Below are 23,904 nucleotides of genomic sequence, written 5' to 3'. Positions count from 1 at the left end.
AAACTAAAACTTCCCTTAGCAACATGATAATTTTGATTATATTTAATTTCAGTTTTTCTGAAAAAAATTCTTTTTGATAATGTTGAAAAAGTTTTATTATAATTTTTTTTAAATAGAACATTTTGATTTTCCATTTTAAAAGAACTTTTAGTTTCAAAATTTTTTATAGCACACACACACATATGTACATATATGTGTGTGTGTGCGTGTCAAAATCAAAACAAAATGTTTCAGTATATTAAAAACAAAATATTTTGATTGATCCACATTTTTTTGACAATATTGCTCCAGAGGAAATCTTAGTGTTTTTTCCAATTCAGAACAAAAGCAGATTTTGAATCACTGAATTCCCCTCAAAATGGAAATTCTGGTTCCCAGACAGCTTTAATTCATCAATCCACAATACCATTATTCTAGCAGTAGCCTTCATTCTTCCTCCAAGGTACTTAGAAAGCTCCTTTCTCTGGAATATCTAAATGCCTGTGTCTGCCCCCTCCCCCCATCTCATTGCACTGACCTGTTTACAGCTAAGTGACTGGAGTCTACCTCACTGACTGCAAAAGGAAGGTTTACACAGGACACCAAATTAAACAGAAGGGAAAATGGAGACTCACTTGTCACTGTTACCTGGATCTTTACATGGGATCTCTCTACTGGATTGCTGTATCCCATAAATGCATGTGTAGGTTCCAGCATCTGCCGTATTCAATGCAGGCAACTGAAGTAATTGGGTGTGACTGTATGGAGATGACAGGGCCCATCTGGAGTCTAGTCTCCGCCCTTCCCTATGAACTCTTATTGCAGATACTGTGGCTCCCTCGAGGGCAAAACATGTCAGAGCGAAAGCTTCTCCAGCTAGGTAGACAGGATACTCAGGAGTCACGGTCGGAGAGGAGGATGCTAGGGGGTGTAGAACACACAAAGAAGGGAAGTGCTCATTACTTGCCCAAGGATGGGGTGAGGGGGGTGAGGACTTTTTTTTCCAAGTGGAGTCACGCTTGCTGACTGAATAGAAGGGAATATCAGCGAATGTGTCCATGATCCATGGAAACAAACTTCTTTCGATCTCACTGCCCAGTGCTGTAGGCCAAACTGCCATGCAATCCAATACAAACTCATATAACTGGTCAGAATTTTTTTCCCAAGGGAAATTTTCCATTTTTCAGTGAAAAATCAAGAACTGAACATTTTGGAGCAGGGGTGTGTGGGGGGGATGTGAAAATATTTGGCCAATAAATACATAATAATCTGAAAAGTTCTGAAATGCTTCAGAGGGAGAGGAAAATAAAAAAATAAAATAAAAATAAATAAACCCATGACCCTGGACATTATTCATTTTAGTGCACTCAGTGGCGAAAAGGAAAAGAGAGGGAACAGGCAGAAAAGACACAAATTCAAAATATGGGAAATTTTGAATTATTTTCATAACAAAAGTGATGAATATTTAAAAAAAAGTTTTGTTTCTGTTTCAAACAGTGAGCAATTGAAATAAATTTTAAATTTCAAATTTCAAAATTGTTCATTCAATTGTTTGCCCATTTTCCAGTCAGCACTACTCTGGAGTATGGTGGATACTAATTTTATTTGTTTATTATTTATACTGTGGTAGCACCTAAGTGCTCCAGGTACAGACCAGGACCCCACAGTGGTAGGTGCTGTACAAACACAGAACAAAAAGATGATTCCTGCCCCAAACAGGTTACAATCTGATTATAAGACAAAGAAACAACAGGTGAATATGGAAAGACAGAGAAATAGCTTGCAGGTTGATCCCTAGGGTTCAATCCAGCCTCTCTTTGAATCTTCCTGTGATAGTACCTCGCATATGGCTTTATGGAAATATGCTTATGAATGTATATATATAATATAACTAGAATGTATTTTAGGCTACATATCCCATGTAACATATATCTCTAAAGGTTATAATCCACTGAATGTATTAATCCTATTTGTATGCATGTATCATTTTTGTATTCAAAATTTTGAATATTGGCTGTATATTGGCTTGATTTCTAAGTAACCTTAGTAGAGCATTTGGTCGGATCCTGGAGAATAGGATGATGAAATTAAGTATCTAATAATAAAAAAAAAACACGTAAAGGACAATTACTTTTGGAATGCTCCAATCCATATAAGAAGTCTTCTTGAGGATGTTCAAGGTAGCATGTGACCAATGGCTGCTATCTGGTAAAAAACTGTGAGTTATGCATGTATATGTGACTTGCCCAGGTGACTCCAGAACTCCATCTTGGAGATGGACTTTGCACAGGAGAGAGGGGAGATTTTCCACCCACAAGAGACAGTCCATTTAAGCCGATGGGAGCAGGGACAGCTCAACAGTTTTCGTCACCCCAAGCAGCATGCTGAATTGCCACTGCGGGCGGTGGGGGCCCTGAATTGCCACCGCAGTGGCAGTCTGTGTGCCCTTAGGGCGACAGGCGCATTTCCGCAGCGGTGGCAATTCAGCAGCAGCTTCTATGTTTAGCTGAAGCTGCCTGGGACAGCTAAGCATAGAAGATATCCCAAATTGCCCTCACTGCAGAAACGCGCCTGCCGCCCTAAAAGCGCACAGACTGTCCCCGCTGTCCGCGGCGGCATTTTGGCGCGCTGCTTGGGGGCAAAGCAACAGGGACTGCTGCCCCTTGCAGAATGCCGCCCCAAGCACCAGCTTGGAATGCTGGTGCCTGGAGCTGGCCCTGGATGGGAGAACCCACCATTTTGTCTTCAGCTGATTAAAGAAAGAACCTTTCCACCCCTAAAGATACCTGAAAGAAACTGGAACAAAAGACAGAAACTACAAGGGGGTGTGAGTGATTGCTGGACCTGGACTAGAAGAAGATTAGTCTGTAAAAGGAAGCTTACTGGAACTGGTGAGATTTTATCTGTACTCAGTGGTATTCAGTAATATTAGGCATAGATTTGCGTGGTTTATTTTATTTCACTTGGTAATTCACTTTGTTCTGTCTGTTACTACTTGAAACCACTTAAATCCCACTTTCTGTATTTAATAAAATCTCTTTTTACTTGTTTATTAACCCAGCGTATGTATTAATACCTGGCAGATGGGGGGCAAACAGCTGTGCATACCTTTCTATCACTGTTATAGAGGGTGAACAATTTATGTTTACTCTGTATAAGCTTTTTACAGGATAAAATGTATTTATTTGTGTTTAGACCCCACTGGGTGTTGGGCATCTGAGTGTTAAAGACAAGTACACTTCTACAAGCTGTTTTCAGTTAAGTCAGCAACTTTGGGGCACATGGATCAGACCCTGGGTCTGTGTTGTAGCAGACGGGTGTGTCTGGCTCAGCAAGACAGGGTGCTGGATTCCCAGGCTGGCAGAGGCAAAGCAGGGGCAGAAGTAGTCTTGGCAGAGCACTTGGCAGTTCCTAAGGGGGTTTCTGTGATCCAACCTGCCACACTTGCCACGTAGGAAATTTCACGGCTGCTTCCAAAAGGCTGTTCCATTTTACAGGGTAACTCTCAATTTCACATCAGTCTCAGAGTCAGTGGTGAGTTACAGCTCCAGGAAGGTTGGAAACATAGAAGATAGAACTGGTTGGAACACAGCAAACCATGTTCTAGTAGGGGACAAAGGAGAAGTTATTATATTTACTTCTTGGCTCTTTATACCCTAGATCTCCCCATTCTTCATTCAAGGCATGTATCCCCTTCAACGTTGCATCTTAATTGGCCTGAAGAGGTTAACTGTTAGGTCTTAACAGAAGATAAGTTGTGAGTGGAGAATTATTCACATAAACCACATTTCCTCTGCTACTGTGGATCTATTTATAACGTATATTTTAAGCTACTGCTGAAAGGCACCAGCTCAACTGCCTCTCAAGCCCTTCCAGTGGGTGATGGGGACTCAGTCTTCTTGGACCATTACATTCTCATTGCCTTTACTGAGGCTGCCAAACATAGGGTCACTTGGTGCCGGTTTGTGCGGTGTGGGCATCTGTTCTGCTGGGAATGAAGCTGAAAACTCACCCAGTCATTTCACATAGGAAACAAGATGTGGCCATCAGAAAAGAACTAGAGCTGGCTGAAAATGTTGTGTGTGTGTGTGGTGGAAAGCTCTTTCTTTTTCAATGGAAAATGATATTTTGACAAAAGGGAAGTTAAAGAGGAAATTTACATTTTTGTTGACAACTGAAAAATCCCAAACATTTTTTCTTCATTTTTTGACCCATCTGCCTCAAAACTTCAACTAAAAAAATTCAACAAAAGTGAAAAAGAAAAAAGATATGTTTGTCACCCCCCAAAAAAAAAAAACATGGGAAAGAAGTAAACGGCTGATCGCTGATAATCAAAATTTACAGAAAAAAAAAGTGAGAAAAATGCCACTTGAGAAATTTTTAGAGTTAAAATCCAGTGATTTAGACTTTTGAATTAGGGCTGTTACAAATGGACTAGCAAATGAGTAGTAGAAACAAGTATGATTTGTTGATTTAAGGCTATTCACTGTCTATATTTTGACATACGATGTTGACAATTTTTGTTAATGGTTTATAAAGCTTCAGCATCTTGACTCTCATTGTCTACTGTCACTAAATAATTGACTGACATCCCTCCCATAATTTTCCACAACTTAGAAAATTAAAATGACTAAACATCTAAAAAATGCTTAAAAATAAACTTTGATATTAATCATCAAAGTTAAAAAAAACCCAAATTCTGCCAAGCCTACTGACATTGTCTGAATGCGCTGGGCTATTTAGTGCAATTTGAGGGAATGAGATACCCAAAATTTATTAACTTTCAATGGGATTTGGGGACTAGCTTCAAGTTAGGCACCTAAATCCTGGAATCAGTCTTCAGGGAACTGATAAACCAGGGAAAAATAGGCATTCCTTGACTTAACTCACCTGCAGGGCCTGATCCAGCAAGTGTACTCAGAGCTTGCCTACTGGATTGGGTCCCTTTAGGTGATCTTGCACAGAAAGGCCAGAAGGAGGAGGATGTACCCATGACTTTTAGCCCAGTAGTTAGATTACTTGCCTGGGAGGAGGAAGACCCCTGATTCAAGTCCCACTTTGACTGAGGGGGAGCAGGGATTTAGACATGGCTCTTCTATAGCTCAGCTGAATGCCCTAACCCCTGGGAAATGGGATAGTCTGATGCAGGGCTCCTTCCTTCTCTCCTGAAGCTGTTGCACTTCGGATTAAAAACTAAAAAAGTCATTGGTATGGGGAAGCCTTCATCTCCCATTTGTCAGGTGAGTGTTCTAATCTTTGGGCTCCAAATGATTCTCACATTTGCTCTTTCTCTTTCTTTGGCCCAATGATTATTTCATAATCTAAGTTAGCGGAACAGTTTCAATGGGAGAGACCAAGGGAGCCATCTGTCGGAATATCCCGTACTCCACTGAAGGTTGGACAAGAAGCAGTGGACTTAATCTGCAGCAAGGATTCGGTTAGATTAGATATTTGGAAAAATATTTCTAACTCAAAGGGTAGTTAAGTTCTGGAATAGGCTTCCAAGAGAGGTTGTGGAATTCCCAGCACTGGAGGTTTTTAGGAACAGGTTGGACCAATACCTGTCAGTGATGATCTAAGTTTACATGGTCCTGCCTCAGTGCAAGGGGCTGGACTTGATGATCTCTTGATGTCCCTTCCAGCCCTACATTTTTATGATTCTATACTCCAGGAGTTAGGGCACTCATCTGAGAGGTAGCAAATCCCTGTCCCTGCTTGGGCAGAGGTGGGGATTGAATCAGGGGCATTCCACATCTCAGATGAGAACTTTAATCACTGGTCTAAAAGTTATGAGGGAAGGCCTCTTTCCCCCATGCCTCTGGCTTCTTGCAAAAACAATATAGACGATTAGTGCTGAGAGAATGTTTGCAGCTGAGACTCTCAAACACAGGGAAGCACCTCCAGAACATAGACACCAATCTCTGCAAGAGGGGCACACTCTCAGTTTGTCATCTGCTTAGTCCATGAGCTGTCTAGGATGTTGGCATTTGTGGATCCCCTTCTGAAGTTCCCATCTCTCCCCATTCATTGCAGGTGGATCTAGATGCCTAACCCAGGCTTTGTGATTCACAGTGATTTTTCTCTGAGACTAAAAATTAGGTATGGTGAAGAAAACAAGAAGTTTCTTTGTGCATCTCTAACTCCCCTATGCGCCTTTGGAAATCCCAACCATAAGTATTAATTAGCATATAAATATATAAAATTATGAAATAGCAATACTTTTCTCTGAAATATATACATGGAAAATGCTGTAGAAGAGTGAATCATCATTGTCCTTTAAAAGATTTGCACATGTACTGATTACAGAGTTTACCACTTGTGATTCAAGCACTACAGAGGTAGAGTAATTTTTCAAACATATCTGCAGGTGGAATTTTCAGAAGTGTCTAAGTAATTCTAAAATACAGGGGTGTTGAAAGTCAAATGAGTTGCTAAGGGACAGAATTTTAGAGGTGTTTAAGCACCTAAATGGGCAAGGAGATGTCTTGTGGGATTTGTGAAAGCACACAGGTGCCTAACTCCCATTGACATTTTTGAGAGTTAGGTGACTAGGCACTTTTGAAAAATCTTATTATGTGCCTCTATCATTCTGTAAGCAGCTAAGTATACATAAAAATCTAGCCTCTTGAGGAGAATTTTCAAAAGCATTTAAGTGAGATGGGTGCTCAAGTCCCAGAAGAGCCAATGGGATTTGGGCATGTATCTCCCTTAGTCTCTCATTGAAATCCAAACCATCTTAAAAATATCTATGCTGTAGAACCGTTTTCACCTCCCTCTGTTGACAAGGAAATGATCCAAGACAACTGATATCAAGAAAAGTGTCTGTCACAAAGGCAGAAGGCTTCATGCTTTCCATGTATCGCATCGGAATGTTGAAATATGTAATTTTCCTTTTCAATCAAGTGGGGAAATGAAATTTGAAGTAGTTGAACTGATTTGAAAACAACATTTTCTTACACTGATAATTACGACATGGGCAAACAGCATTTGAAGGAGGATAGAAAGCAGCAGCCTGTGTTATGCTCATCAGATGAGATGATCCAAGTGGGTACATTCTGGCCTTAGACTGTATGAATCAAACTTGGTCTTGAGGCTAAGGCACTGCACCAGAATTAAGGAGAGCTAGGTTGAATTTTACACTTTGCCGCACACGCCCAGTATGACATTGGGTTAAGTTGGTTAACTTCTCTGCACCTCAGTTTCCCATCTTTAAAATGTGGATGATAATAATAAAGTTTTCTCAAAACATTTGTTTGTCTTGTTATTGCTCAGCACAGTGGAGGTTGTGATCTCATTTGGGATTGTCAAAAAAATTATTAAACAATAATATTTATTAGGAAAATGTATTTACACAATATACAGTGGAAGACGAGGCCACCTAAAAACTCTGAGATCATTTATGGATTTTTCCCCCTGTTATGATATAAAATGTGATGGAGTATGTGATGCAGGAATTGGGCATCACATTTGTATGTAAATAATTCTGCATATATAGTAGATACAGAAAAATACATGAAGGTCCAAACTCTGGAATTGTTGAGTGAAACTACAGTAAATAGGGCTGGTTAAAACATCATTTCATTGATCATTTTCAAAGTGTTTTGGGCAAAAAAAAATCTTTTGAACTTTTTTTTCAGGATTTTTGCAACATTTGAGTTTCAATGAAAAAAATCATTTTTTTTTGAAAAAAGGAAAAATACATTTTTAGTCCAGCTATAGTGGTAAACAATTAAATCTGATATTTTCAAATCCTTCTAAAGATCAATTAATTAATTTCTTACGGAAACCGTTTATTAAATCCATTTTGCAGATTCTAAAATTTCATTCTGTAAGCTTTATTACATTTAATAAAATACACTGCCTTTACTCAAAAATGGGTTTTTCCCCCCCAAAATGTTGACATTGTTGAAATGTTTATTAGAGATGATGAACAATGAACACTGGTTTTTGAAAAAAATAAGAAATGCTAATGTTGTTTTTATTTCTGTGTTTGAAATTAGCCCATTTTCCATTTGTGCGAATAGTTGTAGATTGAAAAAATATCAAAAATGTTGTCATTTTTTGGTAAACAAGAATGTAAATAACCAGTTTCATAAGATTTTCAGTAACAAAAATCTGCAAAGTGCATAAAATTCTCCATGAAAAATGTAATCAGAAAGCAATTTTTGATTAAAAAAATGGATATTTTCATCAAAAAAATTTATTCGTGGTGGTCTTGTTATCTTTATATAGTGGGGTTGTTATCCTAACAAGCATAGGTGATCAGTAATTGTCTTCAGGACTCTTGTAAAAAACAACATATTCAGCACATCCCTCTCTTTCCATATCTATCTGCCTATTCCCATGCTATAATCCAATATAGCCCACTCTCCTATGACCTCCAGGAACAGATCCCAGAAATCCCAACTTCCAAGCAGCTATTCACTCTCTGTTGGCTATAGTTACATAGGATATATTCTGTGCCAAAATCCCATTGATTTTCAATAGGATATGGGCACTGAAGTCCCTCTGAAACTTCCAGTTTTAATCTCACTGAGTTTGAGCAGCACAAGATTATACTCCCTTCTCCCCAAACGTGTGTCTCTTGCTTACTTAAACTTAAGTTCTATAGGGCAGGAAGTGTCTCTCACTACCTGTTTGTAAAGTGTCTAGATGAAGGGAACCTCAATCTAGGTTGATGGAAGTGTTTATGTGCTCATATAGAACCAGTATTGCTCCTAAATATTATTATTACAATATCAAATCAATCTCTCCCATTCAAACATATCTGTGCAGTAGCTGAGAGATGAACAAAACCTTCCAGGAATCACAAAGAAATGGATATTGTGTTGGTAGCATAATGTGCAGTTCTAAGTAACTGGAAATGTGAGGCCAGTTGGCAGACATTGGCAGATCACCAGTGAAGTGAACAGAGCTGCTCCAATGTACAGGAGCTGAGAGACTGCCCTCCTGATCTGTTCCAGTCATCACAAAGTATTTGTGGTTTAATCAGAATCATTTACAGAAATGTGAACACCGCAAGTTTCATTAGGAAAACTACAGTTAATCTGATGATAAAGTAGGGGTGAAATAGGCTAACATCTGGTTTGATACTGACCTGTTAATATAGTTCTGCAATACCATATGTTTTATATATCATGTTGCTGTTTTTTTAATTTAAAATCAGCATAAAGGCCAGATTCTTAACAGATATAATTCACTGGAGCGCCGTTAAATTAATGGAGTGAGGTCAATTTACACTAGTTTGAGACCTGGCCCTATGCTTGTAATTAATACACACTGAGAAATGCAATGGATCAAGAAAGAAAGAAAGAAAGAAAGAAAGAAAGAAAGAAAGAAAGAAAGAAAGAAAGAAAGAAAGTTAAATGGAGAGAATGACAAGTCTCATCTGCCCGCAAAGCGTTTGACAATATTATCTTTCTCTTCCTTATCTGCTTGCAAGAGGTAGACAAAGTGTTATTTTCTTCACTGTTGCCAGTTGACTTCACATGGGTTATTGATTAATGTTAGGATCAGAGTTAGGGCTAGCACTGAGGGTTAGAGTTAGATTTAAAGGACAGGTTAGTTCCATAATCTTGGTCAGAGTTCAGTGAATGCTCTGTCTGAAACAATATTTACACCCTGAGATTCTTCATGCTATTCAAGAAATGGGTTTAGGGTCACAGTTAGGGTGAGGGTTATGGTTAATATCAGAGTTAGTGTTAAGGTTATAGTTTGAGTTAAACCTTTGGGATGGAATAGGATTTAGATGAGAATATAGGGTTGAGATTAGAGTTAGAGTTAGGAGTTAAGAGTTAGGGTGAAAGGGTTAAGTTAGGGGTAAAAGTTAAGGGGGAGTTATCAAGGTAAGGGTTATTAATTAGGATAAGGGATTTGGATGAGGGCTAAAATGAGCAGTTAATGTTAGGGTAAAGAGTAAGGTAAAGGTAAAGAGTTGGGATCAAGATAAGAGTTATTGATTAGGTATTTTAGAAAAATTAAGGGTTAGGTAAGGGTTAGAGTTATGTGTTAGGATTTGGTTTTAGAGTTAGTCAGTTCCTTAGTCTAGCCTGAACTCCCACAAATTTTATGCCTGAAATTGTATTCTCAATTAATCCCCCGTTTCCTCACACTGTGTTGAAGACTGGCTATGATCAGTGCTATGAGTCAGGGTTAACTCTGTACCGTTCTCCCAGCTCCCACAAATGTCCTGTCACAATTCTAATTACAATTCTTCCTGAAGCTCTTCTCGCCACTCATAAAATAGGACACAATGTTCCTCAGCACCTCCTTGACCATCTGGTTCATCAGGGTGTAGATGAAAGGGTTCAACAAGTGGGTGACAATGGCAGTCTGTAGAGTCACCATCTTCTTGAGGTCGAAGGAGAAGCCTTCGTTGGGCACCACATACATGAAGATGGCACTGCCGTAGAAGATAGAGGCCACTGTGATATGTGAGGCAGAGGTGGAGGTCTTTTTCCTACCTGTGGTGGAGGGGATGCGGAGGATAGTGGCAATGATGTATAGGTAAGACACCACAGTGAGCATGAGCAAGCTCAGCAGTACCACGGAGGAAAGGGAAAACTCCGTAAGCTCTAGCAGGCTGGTATCGGCACAGGAGAGCTTGATCAATAGCTCAGTGTCACAGAAGAAGTGATCAATGATGTGAGGGCCACAGAAGGGCATCTGGGAGATGATGATGATGGGGGAGAGGACAGAAAAGAAGTCTCCAACCCAAGACACCACCACCATCTGAACAGACATCCGTGGGCTCATGATGGTGGAGTAGCACAGTGGGGTGCAGATGGCCACGTAGCAGTCCACTGACGTGACAGTCAAGAGAATAAATTCAGTGGTGATGAAAAAGAAGTAGAAGTAGCACTGGGCAATGCAACCAGAGACTGAGATGGTCTTTTGCTGTGAAAGGAAGTCCCTCATCATCTTTGGGGCAATGGATGTTGCAACCATGATGTCAAGGAAGGAGAGGTTGGAGAGGAAATAGTACATGGGACTATGGAGGTGGTGGTCAGCCCTGGTGTGTGTGATGATGACCACATTCCCAGTGATTGTCACTATGTAGATTTAGTAATCTACAGCAGCACCATGAAGAAGATGATCTCCAGCTCCCAGATCACAGAAAAACCCAACAGGATGAACTCATTGACCTGGGTGCTGTGGTTGCCCATCAGCATGTCAGATCTGCTGTTTCAACTAGGCTGGGAAGAAAATGAATTTAAATTCAGTACTGTAAAAAATTAAATAGGCTAATATTTCACCTCTTTCATCCACATGTTTCAGAGTTCTACAAAGAAAGAAAATGAATGAAGCTTGTCTACTGTAGATAAGAGTGAGAGGATGAGAAAGAGGGAGTTATGCTTAGGGGGAAATACGGCATATATCTGGAAGGTTACCACAATGCCTATAGAGTCAAGACTGTTGCATTTCTTCCATATAACATCCCTTTGTGGAAATGTTGATGTAGACTCAGCTAGATATCAGAATGAATGAACTAGAACACTTGGAGGCTGACTTGAAAGCAAAGACTTGAAAAAAAAGATGTCCAGGGGAGAATTCTACTCTGGGAAACGATGAGAGATTTTTAGGATGGACAGGACCTAGTAAGAGAAGGTATTGGTTTTAACAGTTGTCCAAGATTCACTTTTAAGAAGGTGACAATTATACAGGTATATTCATGCAGGCAGCACCAATGAGATGAGAAATCATCAACCTCCTAGAAGAGGTGCTGAAATGTAGGGAGTTTCGCACACTCAACCCCCTCTGCAGGTGTTGGACAAAGGCATGGACAGAGATGTCCTGTGCCAGTGTGCTCTGTCACCAAAGGACTCCTACAACTGAACACAAGACAGGAATCCTTAAGACCAAGAAGGAATGGAGAGTTCGGGAAGGAGAGCAGATGGAAGAACCATTAATATATTGTGGTCTTTGTGATAACCAAGTGTAACTATACACAGCCCTCTAAATAAAAGGAATGGTCATTACACCATATTATCTATCTATCTATCTATCAGAATCTCAGCCACAAATACTTGTGCTTCAGGGTATGAAATAACCGCTTCCTGAAGGAAGCAAGGGAGATACATACACTATGGAAGTCCATAATCTCCAAGTTCAGGGTTTCTTGCACTTTCTTCTGAAGCAGCTGATGCTGTCCACTGCTAGAGACAGGAAACTGGGCTATGCAGAACTATGGCCTCTTCCAGGCTGGCAATTCCTATGTTCCTACAGACATGAGAATAGCACTCCACATACTTTGCAATATTAGCAGGGTAGTGTTGGATATTTTTGATGGTTTTCTTGTAATAGATAGATAGATAGATAGATAGGGTAGGAAAGAGAGAGAGAGACAGGATAGAAACAGAGGGAGAGATCTACTCAGTATCAGTGTTTCTCTTACACAAAAACTCTGCTTCCATTGCCAGGAACTAATAGATATTGAGCCTGTGTGATCAATTCAGTGTTTGCAGGTAAAAACACCCACAATCCCTGCAGATGAATATGTTACAGACAGATTTTCAGAGGACTAAATGTAGAAAAATAATCAAAGAGCAGAATAAAATGAAATGTTATTGTTATTACTATTGGATTTTCTTTATTCAGAAACTTCTCTTTACATTTCTACATCTTCTCTTTCAGGATCAAAAACTGATTAAAAATGATTAGCGAATGTAATTAATTCTATTATGGATTGGGATTGAAGGACAATGGCAAACATGTGGGGAAAGCCCAGAACTGGGACTGTAGTGGATTATGGGTTGGTATGCGGGGATATTGGCAGAGCTGGGATAAGGGGCTGTAGGTCACCATTAAAGGGCATTGACTAAACTAAAGTTTCCTACAAATTATGCTTTTGGTGATCCTTGTCGGCCTTTTATATTTGACTTTTCCTTAACTTTCTCTCACCTGAAACTTTTTTCTTTTAATTTTAATTTGAATAAAGGATTGTTTAAAAGGTCCAAATTAATCCTTGATGTAGCTCTGCTGAAATCATTCACCAGGGATGATTTCAAGAATTCAGATACAATTTTCAAACTAAGGTGAAGGGCTAGATTTTTAAAACTAAATAGGGTCCTAATGGGATTTTCAAAAGCAACTTAGTGTGCAACTCTCATTGATTTCAATGGGCTTTAGGTACCTAGTTGCTTTTCAAAAATTGCACTAGGTGTCTAAACATTTTAAAAATGTGACTTATGAGATTCATTCATAGTTTCAAAAATATCTTGGGTTCTTTTTCACAGATTTCAAGGCAAGAAGGGACCATTGTGATCATCTAGTCTGATCTCCTGTATAACACAGACCATAGAACTTCCCCAAAATAATTCATAAAGCTGATCTTTTGGAAATACACCCAGTTTTGATTTAAAAATTGTCTGTCATGGACAATCCACTATGACCCTTGGTAAATTGTTGTAATGGTTAATTATTTTTGCTGTTAAAAATTTAAGTCTTATTTTCAGTCTGAATTTGTCTAGCTTCAACTTCTAGCCATTGAATCATTAAAGACCTTTCTCTGTTACAGTGAAGAGACCATTATTAAAAATTTGTTCTCATGTAGGTACTTATAGATTGTAATCAAGTCACCCCTTAAGTATCTCTTGTTTAAGTTAAATAGATAGAGCTCTTTGAGTCTATCACTAAAGGCAGGGGTGGGAAAATTCTTTGGCCCAATGGCCACATTGGGGTTGCAAAACTGTATGGAGGGCCAGGTAGAGAAGGCTGTGCCTCCCCTAAAAGCCTGCCCCCTATGCGACCCCTCCCACTTCCCAACCCTGCACTGCCCCCCTCAAAATCCCTATCCATCCAACCCCCCTCCTCCTTGTCCCTTAACTGCCCCCTCCTGGGACACCTCTCCCCTAAGCATCCCAGAACCCCACACCCTATCCAACCCCCCCTGCTTCCAGTCCCTTGACTGCTCTGACCCCTATAAACACCCCCATCCCCTGATAGTCCCCCCATGACTCCCACACTTATCCCAAACCCCATCCCCTGACCACCCACCAGAACCTCCATCTCATCCAACTGCATCCTTCTCCCTGTCCCCTGACTGCCCCCTGGAATCCCCACCACTTATCCAACCCCCGGACCCAGCCCCCTTCCCATGCCGCTCAGAGCAGCATGTCTGGCAGCTGTGCCACCCAGCCAGAGCCAGATACACTGCCATGCCGCTCAGCAGGAGCAGGCAATCCCGCCACCCAGAATGCTGCCCGAGCGGCAGCATGGCTGCAGGGGAGGGGGAACAGCGTGGGAGGAAGGGCAGGGGCTAGCCTCCCTGGCTGGGAGCACAAGGCTCAGGAAGGATGGTCCTACAGGCCGGTTGTGGTCCATGGGCCACAGTTTGCCCACCTCTGCTATAAGGCACATTTTTCTCATTTTTAATCATTCTCATGGTTCTTCTCTGAACCTTCTCCAATTTAGCAACATTCTTCTTGAATTGTGGGCACAATTTGAATATTGGTATGAGGCTGCAGAATGTGTTAAAGCAATGGCTAAAACCTGCTAGGCTTTTTTGAAAATCCACCACCAACTCCCTTTGAATATCATTGGGATCTATGTAACACATGCTCTTAGGTTCCTTTGAAAATGTATCCTAATTTTCACATAGGGCATTGTACAGGCCAATATATCTTTACTAGAGCTGGCCAGAGAATGGAATTTCCATCCCACAGGAAATTCTGATCTTTCAACTGTTGTGTTTTGCCCTGAATCAGGATGAAAAGATCAAAATAGCAAAGTATTTTGCTGAAAGAGAGGTTAAAAAAATTAAATTCAGAGATGTCAAAGCCACAATGATTGATGCCCCTCGACAAGACACAGACGTTCAAGGGGTTTGTTCCAAAACCTTGGGAGCTTTTGTGATTTTTAAAAGATTCAGCCATTGCTTCAATGCATACTGCAGCCTCATACCCACATAGGAATTGCTACAAAGACTTAGATCGAGGGTCCATCCAGCTCAGTATCCTCTCTCTGACAGTGGCCAGTGTCACATGCTTCAGAGGAAGGTGTTAGAATCATATCAGGCAGATGCGGGATACTCTTACTCACGTGAATAATGGATAATGGTGGATAATCAGCTGAACATGAATTCCCAGTGTGACGCTGTGGCCAAAACAGCTAATGTGATCCTGGGATGCATAGACAGGAGAATCTCGAGTAGGAGAAGAGAGGCTATTTTACCTCTGTATTTGGTGCTGATGCGACTGAAGTTGGAATACTGTGTCCAGTTCTGGTGCACAGAATTCAAGATGGATGCTGCTAAGTTGGAGAGGATTCAGAGAAGAGTCACAAGAATGATTAAAAACTACTAGAAAAAAAGCCTTATTGTGATAAACTCAAGGAGTTCAATCTATTTAGTTTAACAAAAAGAAGGTTAAGGAGTGAGTTGATCACAGTCTATAAGTAACTACATGGGAAACAAATATAATAATGGGCTCTTCAATCTACGGGAGGAAGGTTTAACATGATCAAATGGCTAGAAGTTGAAGATAGATAAATTCAGACTGGAAATAAGATTTAAATTCTTAACTGGGAGAGTAATTAACCACTGGAACAATTTACCAAAGGTCGTGGTGGATTCTCCATCACTGACAATTTTTAATCAAGATTGAATATTTTTCTAAAAGATCTGGTTTAGAAATTATTGTGGGGAAGTGCTATGACCTGTGTTATACAGGAAGTCAGACAAGATTATTACAATGTTCCTTTTAGAATCTATGAATCTATGAGGAAGAGCTCATTCTGACTATTAATACTGAGACACTGAGTATTTGGGATTTGAAATGGAGCCTAAGAGTTGGGCCAGATTTTTAATGCTATTTAGGCACCTAAATATGCAGATGGACACATAGTGGGATTTTGAAAAGTGCCTAGTTGCCTATCTTCCATTGAAATTATTGAGAATTAGGCACCAAGGGCCATATTTTCAAAGGTATTTAGGCAGTGGGATTTTCAAAAGCATCTGCATTTCTAGCATCCATTAAAATCAATGGCCCCTCACCGTCAAATCTCATTGCAATTTAATAGAAGGTGAGTGTCTTACTCCCTTAGACCCCTTTGAAATTCCCAGGAACTCTTTTTATTTATGCTACATGAGTGCCTGTAAACAGAGATTGGGACCCCATTATGCTAGGCACTGTATAAACAGATGGTGACAGGAGACAATTCTTGCCCTGGAGAGCTTATAGTCTAAGAGTGGGGATGTCAAAAGCAAAAGATTGATTGAGGAATTGGGATTTGAGCTTTTAAATTACTTAGATGTTTGGAAAATCCCAACCTAAATGAAAAAAGGGTGGAAGGGGAAGCAGACTCTGCTAAGGTCACACAGCAGGTCCAGGAACAGAACCCAGGAATCCTGAGCCAAAGTTAAACTTCCACTCCACCAAATAACAATGACACTCAATGGATTAAAGCAGCAATTCATTACTGAGATGAAGAAGTATGTGTATCAAGGCTCTGGTTACAGAACAGAGCTCTTTCTAGTCAAGTATTCCTTGAGGGCCTCTTTGACCTTCTCGTTCCTTAAGGCGTAAATGAAAGGATTCAATAAAGGGCTCACTATGACATTGAACACAGCTACCACCTTCTGGAAGTCCAGGGAGCGGCCCTGACTGGGCCTAGCATACAGGAAGATGGCACTGCTGTAGAAGACAGAAGGTACCATGATGTGGGAGGTGCAGGTGGAAAAGGCTTTTTGCCTCGATGTGGCTGAGGGGATGTGCAAGACTGTGGCAATGATGTAAAGATAGGACTGTCATAAACAGATAGCTAAGGGTTAATGTCTCTTTCACCTGAAAAAAAAAGTAACTGAAGCACCTGACCAGAGGACCAATCAGGATTTTTTCAACTCTGGGTGGAGGGAAGTTTGTGTGTGAGTCCTTTGTTCTTGGTTCTTCTGTCTGCCTGTATACTCTCTCAGCTATGAGGGGATTTCTATTTCCTGCTTTCTAATCTTCTGTTTTCCACTTGTAAGTACCAAAGGTCAGACAGGGATTTATATGTTCTTTTGTATTTACATGTCTATAGTTGCTGGAGTGCTTTGAATTGTATTCTTTTTGAATAAGGCTGTTTATTCATATTTCTTTTAAGCAATTGACCCTGTATTTGTCACCTTAATACAGAGAGACCATTTGTATGTATTTTTCTTTCTTTTTTATATAAAGCTTTCTTTTAAGACCTGTTGGAGTTTTTCTTTAGTGAGGAACTCCAGGGAACTGAGTCTGCAGATCACCAGGGAATTGGTGGGAGGAAGAAGTCAGGGGGAGATCTGTGTGTGTTAGATTTACTAGCCTGACTTTGCATTCCCTCTGGGTGAAGAGGGAAGTGCTTTTGTTTCCAGGACTGGAATTAGAGAGGGTGGACTCCCTCTGCTTAGATTCACGGAGGTTGCTTCTGTGTATCTCTCCAGGAGCACCTGGAGGGGGGAAGGGAAAAGATTTATTTCCCTTTGTTGTGAGACTCAAGGGATTTGGGTCTTGGGGTCCCCAGGGAAGGTTTTTTGGGGGACCAGAGTGCCCCAAAACACTCTAATTTTTTGGGTGGTGGCAGCAGTACCAGGTCCAAACTGGTAACTAAGCTTGGAGGTTTTCATGCTAACCCCCATATTTTGGACACTAAGGTCCAAATCTGGGACTAGGTTATTGACATGGTGGCAGCGTTTGTGGGAAAGATAGAATCCAGAAGCCAGTAGGAATATTATATTTTTCTTTTCTCTGCTAGGGGCTTTTTAGCAGAGAGAAAGAGTTTGGTTTTAAAAGGGAACCAGAGAGAATTTTTTTTTCTGCTCTCTCTGGCATTTGTGGCTTGCATATTAAGCAAGCAACCATTAAGAGACTGTTAAGGGTCTTTTGTCACACAATAGCACTCCCATTAGGAGGCAAATACCTGCACTATATACATGCAAATAAAGTGGTTTTTCTGGTTTACTTTACATTGAAAAAATTAGCTAGGAAGAAAGGGAAAAAGGCACTGTTGCTAGACAGACCCCAGGAGGCAACAGAGCCTGCAGTTCAGAAAATAAACACCGGAGGGCACCCCAACACAAGAAAACAGGAACCATGCCTACCAAGACAAAAATGGAGACCGAAGAACAAATCAAAGACGCCGAGTACAGGCGAGAGATGGAAAAAAACAAACAGGAACTAGAAATAAAACAAAAAGAAATGGAAATGAAAGAAAGAGAAGAACAGATCGAACAGGCAGCCCATAAAAGAGAACAAGAAGCCAAAAAAGCAGCCCACCACAGAAAACTAGAAGAAGAAGAGGTGGCCCACCGCCGAGAAATGGAAAAACAACAAAAAGAAAGTGAAGAGAAGGAAAAACAGAGAAAACATGAACTGGACTTAGCGCAAGCTGGGCTGCATGCGCCAACCAATCCTAACAACCCTTCGCCAATTATGGTTCCACATCACAGGAAATTTCCCACCTACAAGGCAGGTGATGACACCGAGGCCTTCTTGGAAAATTCTTGGAAAAAGAGCCTGTCTTGGGTACAGCATCCCTGAAGACCAGTACATGGTAGAATTGAGGCCACAGCTCAGTGGACATTTAGCAGAGGTGGCAGCTGAAATGCCTAAGGGGAACATGAACGACTATAAACATTTTAAAACCAAGGCCAGATACAGAATGGGGATAACCCCGGATCATGCCCGTCGGCGTTTCAGAACCCAAAAGTGGAAACCAGATGTGTCATTTCCCAAACATGCCTACTACGTTGGGAAAAATTATGAGGCCTGGATATAAGGACACAATGTAAAAACCTTGGAAGAACTGCACCTCCTCATACAAATGGAGCAGTTCTTGGATGGTGTTCCTGAGGACATAACACGGTACATACAAGATGGAAAACCCAAAAATCTCGCTGAGGCGGGGGAGATTGGAGCCAGATGGATGGAAGTGGCAGAAAGCAAAAAAGCTATGGTCAAGGGGAACGAATACCCCAGGGGGCACACCGACCATAAACCCTACAACCGAGGGCAGCCAAAAAACCCACCTAAAACCCAAGTAAAGCCACAGACACACTATTCTTCCACCTCACCAGTCTCCAGTAACTCACCTCGGCCCAGTGATCCATCAGATGGAAGATGCTTTAAGTGTAATGAACTGGGACATATCAAGGGCAACTGTCCAAATAACGCCATCCGAGTGCAATTCATTACACCACCATCACCCACAAGATCCCCAGGCCCAGATGCCTCTCAAATACCCTTGGAGAGAAGGGAAAATTTGAGAGTGGGCAGAAAGAAGGTTACTGCGTGGAGAGACACAGGGGCACAAGTGTCAACTATCCACCAATCCTTCCTAGACCCCAAATTCATCAACCCAAAGGCCCAAGTGACAATTTACCCCTTCATGTCACAAGCTGTAGACTTACCTACAGCTGAACTGCCTGTCCAGTACAAAGGCTGGTCAGGAATGTGGACTTTTGCAGTCTATGACAATTATTCCATCCCCATGCTACTGGGGGAAGACTTGGTCAACCAGGTGAAGCGAGCCAAGAGAGTGAGAATGGTTACACGTAGCTAAACCAGGCAAGCTTCCAGACCCATTCCTGTTCCTGAGCTGTCCACAGATGCCCCGTCTGTGTTACCAGAGACCCAGACAGAGGTAGTGGACCCGGATACCATGCCAACCACTGAAACCGCCACAGCACCTCCTGTCCCAGGCCCGGAACTGGAACAGCAACCAGCACCAGCAAGTGCAACCACATCTTCAAACTCAACGCCAGAGGGCACCAGCGAGCCAAAACTGGCAGAAGCAACAGACAGCCATACCCAAAAGGCTCAGCCAGAGCCTGAAATACCCTCAGGTGCACCAGCGGAGACCAGTTCACCAGCAACGGAAACAACCCATCACCTACATCGCTTCCAGAGGGACCAAGCCCAAGTCCCCAGTCTGAGGAAGAACTGGTGACCCCAGCCTCAAGGGAACAGTTCCAGACTGAGCAGGAAGCGGATGACAGCCTTCAGAAAGCTTGGGCGGCGGCACGGAGCACCCCACCACCTCTCAGCTCTTCTAATCGATCCCGGTTTGTTATAGACCAAGGACTTTTATACAAGGAGATTCTTTCTGGTGGACACCGGGAAGAATGGCAGCCACAAAAACAGTTGGTGGTTCCAACTAAGTACCGGGGGAAGCTCTTAAGCTTAGCCCATGATCATCTCAGTGGCCATGCTGGGGTGAACAGAACCAAGGACCGGTTGGGGAAGTCCTTCCACTGGGAGGGGATGGGCAAGGATGTTGCCAAGTATGTCCAGTCTTGTGAGGTATGCCAAAGAGTGATAAAACCTCAAGACCAGGTCAAGGCCCCTCTCCAGCCACTCCCCATAATTGAGGTCCCATTTCAGCGAGTAGCTGTGGATATTCTGGGTCCTTTCCCAAAAAAGACACCCAGAGGAAAGCAGTATGTACTGACTTTCGTGGACTTTGCTACCCGATGGCCGGAAGCTGTAGCTCTAGGCAACACCAAGGCTAACACTGTGTGCCTGGCCCTAACAGACATTTTTACCAGGGTCGGTTGGCCCTCCGACATCCTAACTGATTCAGGATCTAATTTCCTGGCAGGGACCATGCAAAAACTGTGGGAAACGCATGGGGTGAACCACTTGGTTGCCACCCCGTACCACCATCAAACCAATGGCCTGGTGGAAAGGTTTAATGGAACTTTGGGGGCCATGATACGTAAATTCGTCAACGAATACTCCAATAATTGGGACCTAGTGTTGCAGCAGTTGCTGTTTGCCTACAGGGCTGTACCACATCCCAGTTTAGCGTTTTCACTGTTTGAACTTGTGTATGGTCACGAGGTTAAGGGGCCATTACTGTTGGTGAAGCAGCAATGGGAGGGGTTACGCCTTCTCCAGGAACTAACATTCTGGACTTTGTAAGCAACCTACAAAGCACCCTCCGACACTCCTTAGCCCTTGCTAAAGAGAACCTAAAGGATGCTCAGACAGAGCAAAAGGCCTGGTATGACAGACATGCCAGAGAACGTTCCTTCAAGGTAGGAGACCAGGTTATAGTCTTGAAGGTGCAACAGGCCCATAAGATGGAAGCATCATGGGAAGGGCCATTCACGGTCCAAGAGCACTACCTCATAGCATTTCCCAATTCCTCACTAAAGCCCAGAGTGTACCATGTTAATTCTCTCAAGCCTTTCTATTCCAGAGACTTACAGGTTTGTCAGTTTACAGTCCAGGGAGATGATGCTGAGTGGCCTGAGATGTCTACTACGACGGGAAAAAAGACGGTGGCGTGGAAGAGGTGAACCTCTCAACCACCCTGGAATGTCTGCCGCGGCGACAAATCAAGGAGCTGTGCACTAGCTTCGCCCCATTGTTCTCAGCCACCCCAGGACGGACTGAACGGGCATACCACTCCATTGACACAGGTAATGCTCACCCCATTAGAACCCCACCCTACTGGGTGTCTCCTCATGCCCAAGCTGCTATAGAATGGGAGATCCAGAACATGCTACAGATGGGAATAATCCACTCATCTACCAGTGCATGGGCATCTCCAGTGGTTCTGGTACCCAAACCAGTTGGGGAAATATGCTTTTGCGTGGACTACCGTAAGCTAAATGTGGTAACTCGTCCGGACAACTATCCAATGCCACGCACCGATGAGCTATTGGAAAAGTTGGGATGGGCCCAGTTCATCTCTACAATAGACTTAACCAAGGGGTACTGGCAAGTACCGCTAGATGAACCTGCCAAGGAGAGGTCAGCATTCGTCACCCATGCGGGGGTATATGAATTTAATGTCCTTCCTTTCGGCCTTCGAAATGCACCCACCACCTTCCAGAGGCTGGTAGATGGTCTACTAGCAGGACTGGGAGATTATGCAGTTGCCTACCTCGATGATGTGGCCATTTTTTCAGACTCCTGGCCCGAACACCTACTACACCTGGAAAAGGTCTTTGAGCGCATCAGGCAGGCCGAACTGTTAAGGCCAAAAAGTGTCAAATAGGCCAAAACAGAGTGACTTACCTGGGGCACCAGATGGGTCGAGGAACCATAAACCGCCTACAGGCCAAGGTGAATGATATCCAAAAGTGGCCTGTCCCAAGGTCAAAGAAACAGGTCCAATCCTTCTTAGGCTTGGCCGGGTACTACAGGCGATTTGTACTACACTACAGCCAAATTGCTGCCCCACTGACCGAACCTAACCAAAAAGACCCAGCCAAATGCAGTTAACTGGACTTATGAGTGTCAAAAGGCCTTTACCCAACTTAAGGCAACGCTCATGTCTGACCCCGTGCTCAGGGCCCTGGACTTTGACAAGCCATTCCTAGTAACCACGGATGCATCTGAGCATGGTATAGGAGCAGTTCTCATGCAGGAAGCAACAGATCACAACTTCCATCCTGTCGTGTTTCTCAGCAAGAAACTGTCTGAGAGGGAAAGTCACTGGTCAGTCAGTGAAAAGGAATGCTATGCCATTGTGTACGCCCTGGAAAAGCTACGCCCATATGTGGGGGACTGCGGTTCCAGCTACAAACTGACCATGCTGCATTAAAGTGGCTTCATACTCCCAAGGGGAACAACAAGAAACTTCTGCGTTGGAGTTTAGCTCTCCAAGATTTTGATTTGAAATTCAGCACATCTCAGGAGCTTCTAACAAAGTAGCTGATGCACTCTCCCGTGAGAGTTTCCCAGAATCCAGTAGTTAAAAGTGTTCTTAAAATGTAGAAGTCTGTTAGTTATATACTTAGTGGTATATGTAAAGGTGCATGTGTTGTAGTAATCTGGTTTATTTTAAAGTTCTAGAAGGAAATCACCGCCAGTGAGCTTCCCCACTGTCTGCAATTTGGGAGGCGTGTCATAAAACAGATAGCTAAGGGTTAATGTCTCTTTCACCTGAAAAAAAAGTAACCAGAAGCACCTGACCAGAGGACCAATCAGGAAACAGGATTTTTCAACTCTGGGTGGAGGGAAGTTGTGTGTGAGTCCTTTGTTCTTGGTTCTTCTGTCTGCTTGTATGCTCTCTCAGCTATGAGGGGATTTCTATTTCCTGCTTTCTAATCTTCTGTTTCCCAGTTGTAAAGTACCAAAGATCAGATAGGGATTTATATGTTCTTTTGTATTTACATGTCTATAGTTGCTGGAGTGCTTTGAATTGTATTCTTTTTGAATAAGGCTGTTTATTCATATTTCTTTTAAGCAATTGACCCATGTATTTGTCACCTTAATACAGAGAGACCATTTGTATGTATTTTCTTTCTTTTTATATAACGCTTTCTTTTAAGACCTGTTGGAGTTTTTCTTTAGTGAGGAACTCCAGGGAACTGAGTCTGCAGATCACCAGGGAATTGGTGGGAGGAAGAAGTCAGGGGAGATCTGTGTGTGTTAGATTTACTAGCCTGACTTTGCATTCCTCTGGGTGAAGAGGGAAGTGCTTTTGTTTCCAGGACTGGAATTAGAGAGGGTTGGACTCCCTCTGCTTAGATTCACGGAGGTTGCTTCTGTGTATCTCTCCAGGAGCACCTGGAGGGGGGAAGGGAAAAGATTTATTTCCCTTTGTTGTGAGACTCAAGAGATTTGGGTCTTGGAGTCCCCAGGGAAGGTTTTTTGGGGGACCAGAGTGCCCCAAACACTCTAATTGTTTGGGTGGTGGCTAGCAGTACCAGGTCCAAACTGGTAACTAAGCTTGGAGGTTTTCATGCTAACCCCCATATTTGGACGCTAAGGTCCAAATCGGGACTAGGTTATTGACAAGGACACTGCAGTAAAAGACAAGGATGTGAGCAGAACCACTGAAGAAAGGACATACTCGATCATGAGGAGGAATGTGTGGTCGACGCAGGTTAGCTTCACTAGTGGGGCATAGTCACAGAAGAAATGGTTATCACATTGGGGCCACAGAAAGGAAGCTGGCACAGCAAAATAAGTGGGCAAAGGGAGAGAGAAACCCAAACAACCACAACCCATGACC

General features: G+C 42.3%; 1 pseudogene; it reads right to left on the bottom strand.

The window, feature by feature from the left end:
* Nucleotides 1-9,565: 9,565 nt before the first annotated feature.
* Nucleotides 9,566-11,144, bottom strand: LOC115639655 (annotated as a pseudogene).
* Nucleotides 11,145-23,904: the final 12,760 nt, after the last annotated feature.

Source organism: Gopherus evgoodei, unplaced genomic scaffold (genome assembly GCF_007399415.2).
Source record: "Gopherus evgoodei ecotype Sinaloan lineage unplaced genomic scaffold, rGopEvg1_v1.p scaffold_100_arrow_ctg1, whole genome shotgun sequence".
Taxonomy (NCBI): Eukaryota; Metazoa; Chordata; order Testudines; family Testudinidae; genus Gopherus; species Gopherus evgoodei.
Note: the sequence above shows the minus strand (reverse complement) of the source record. Positions and strands in the feature narration are given on the sequence as shown.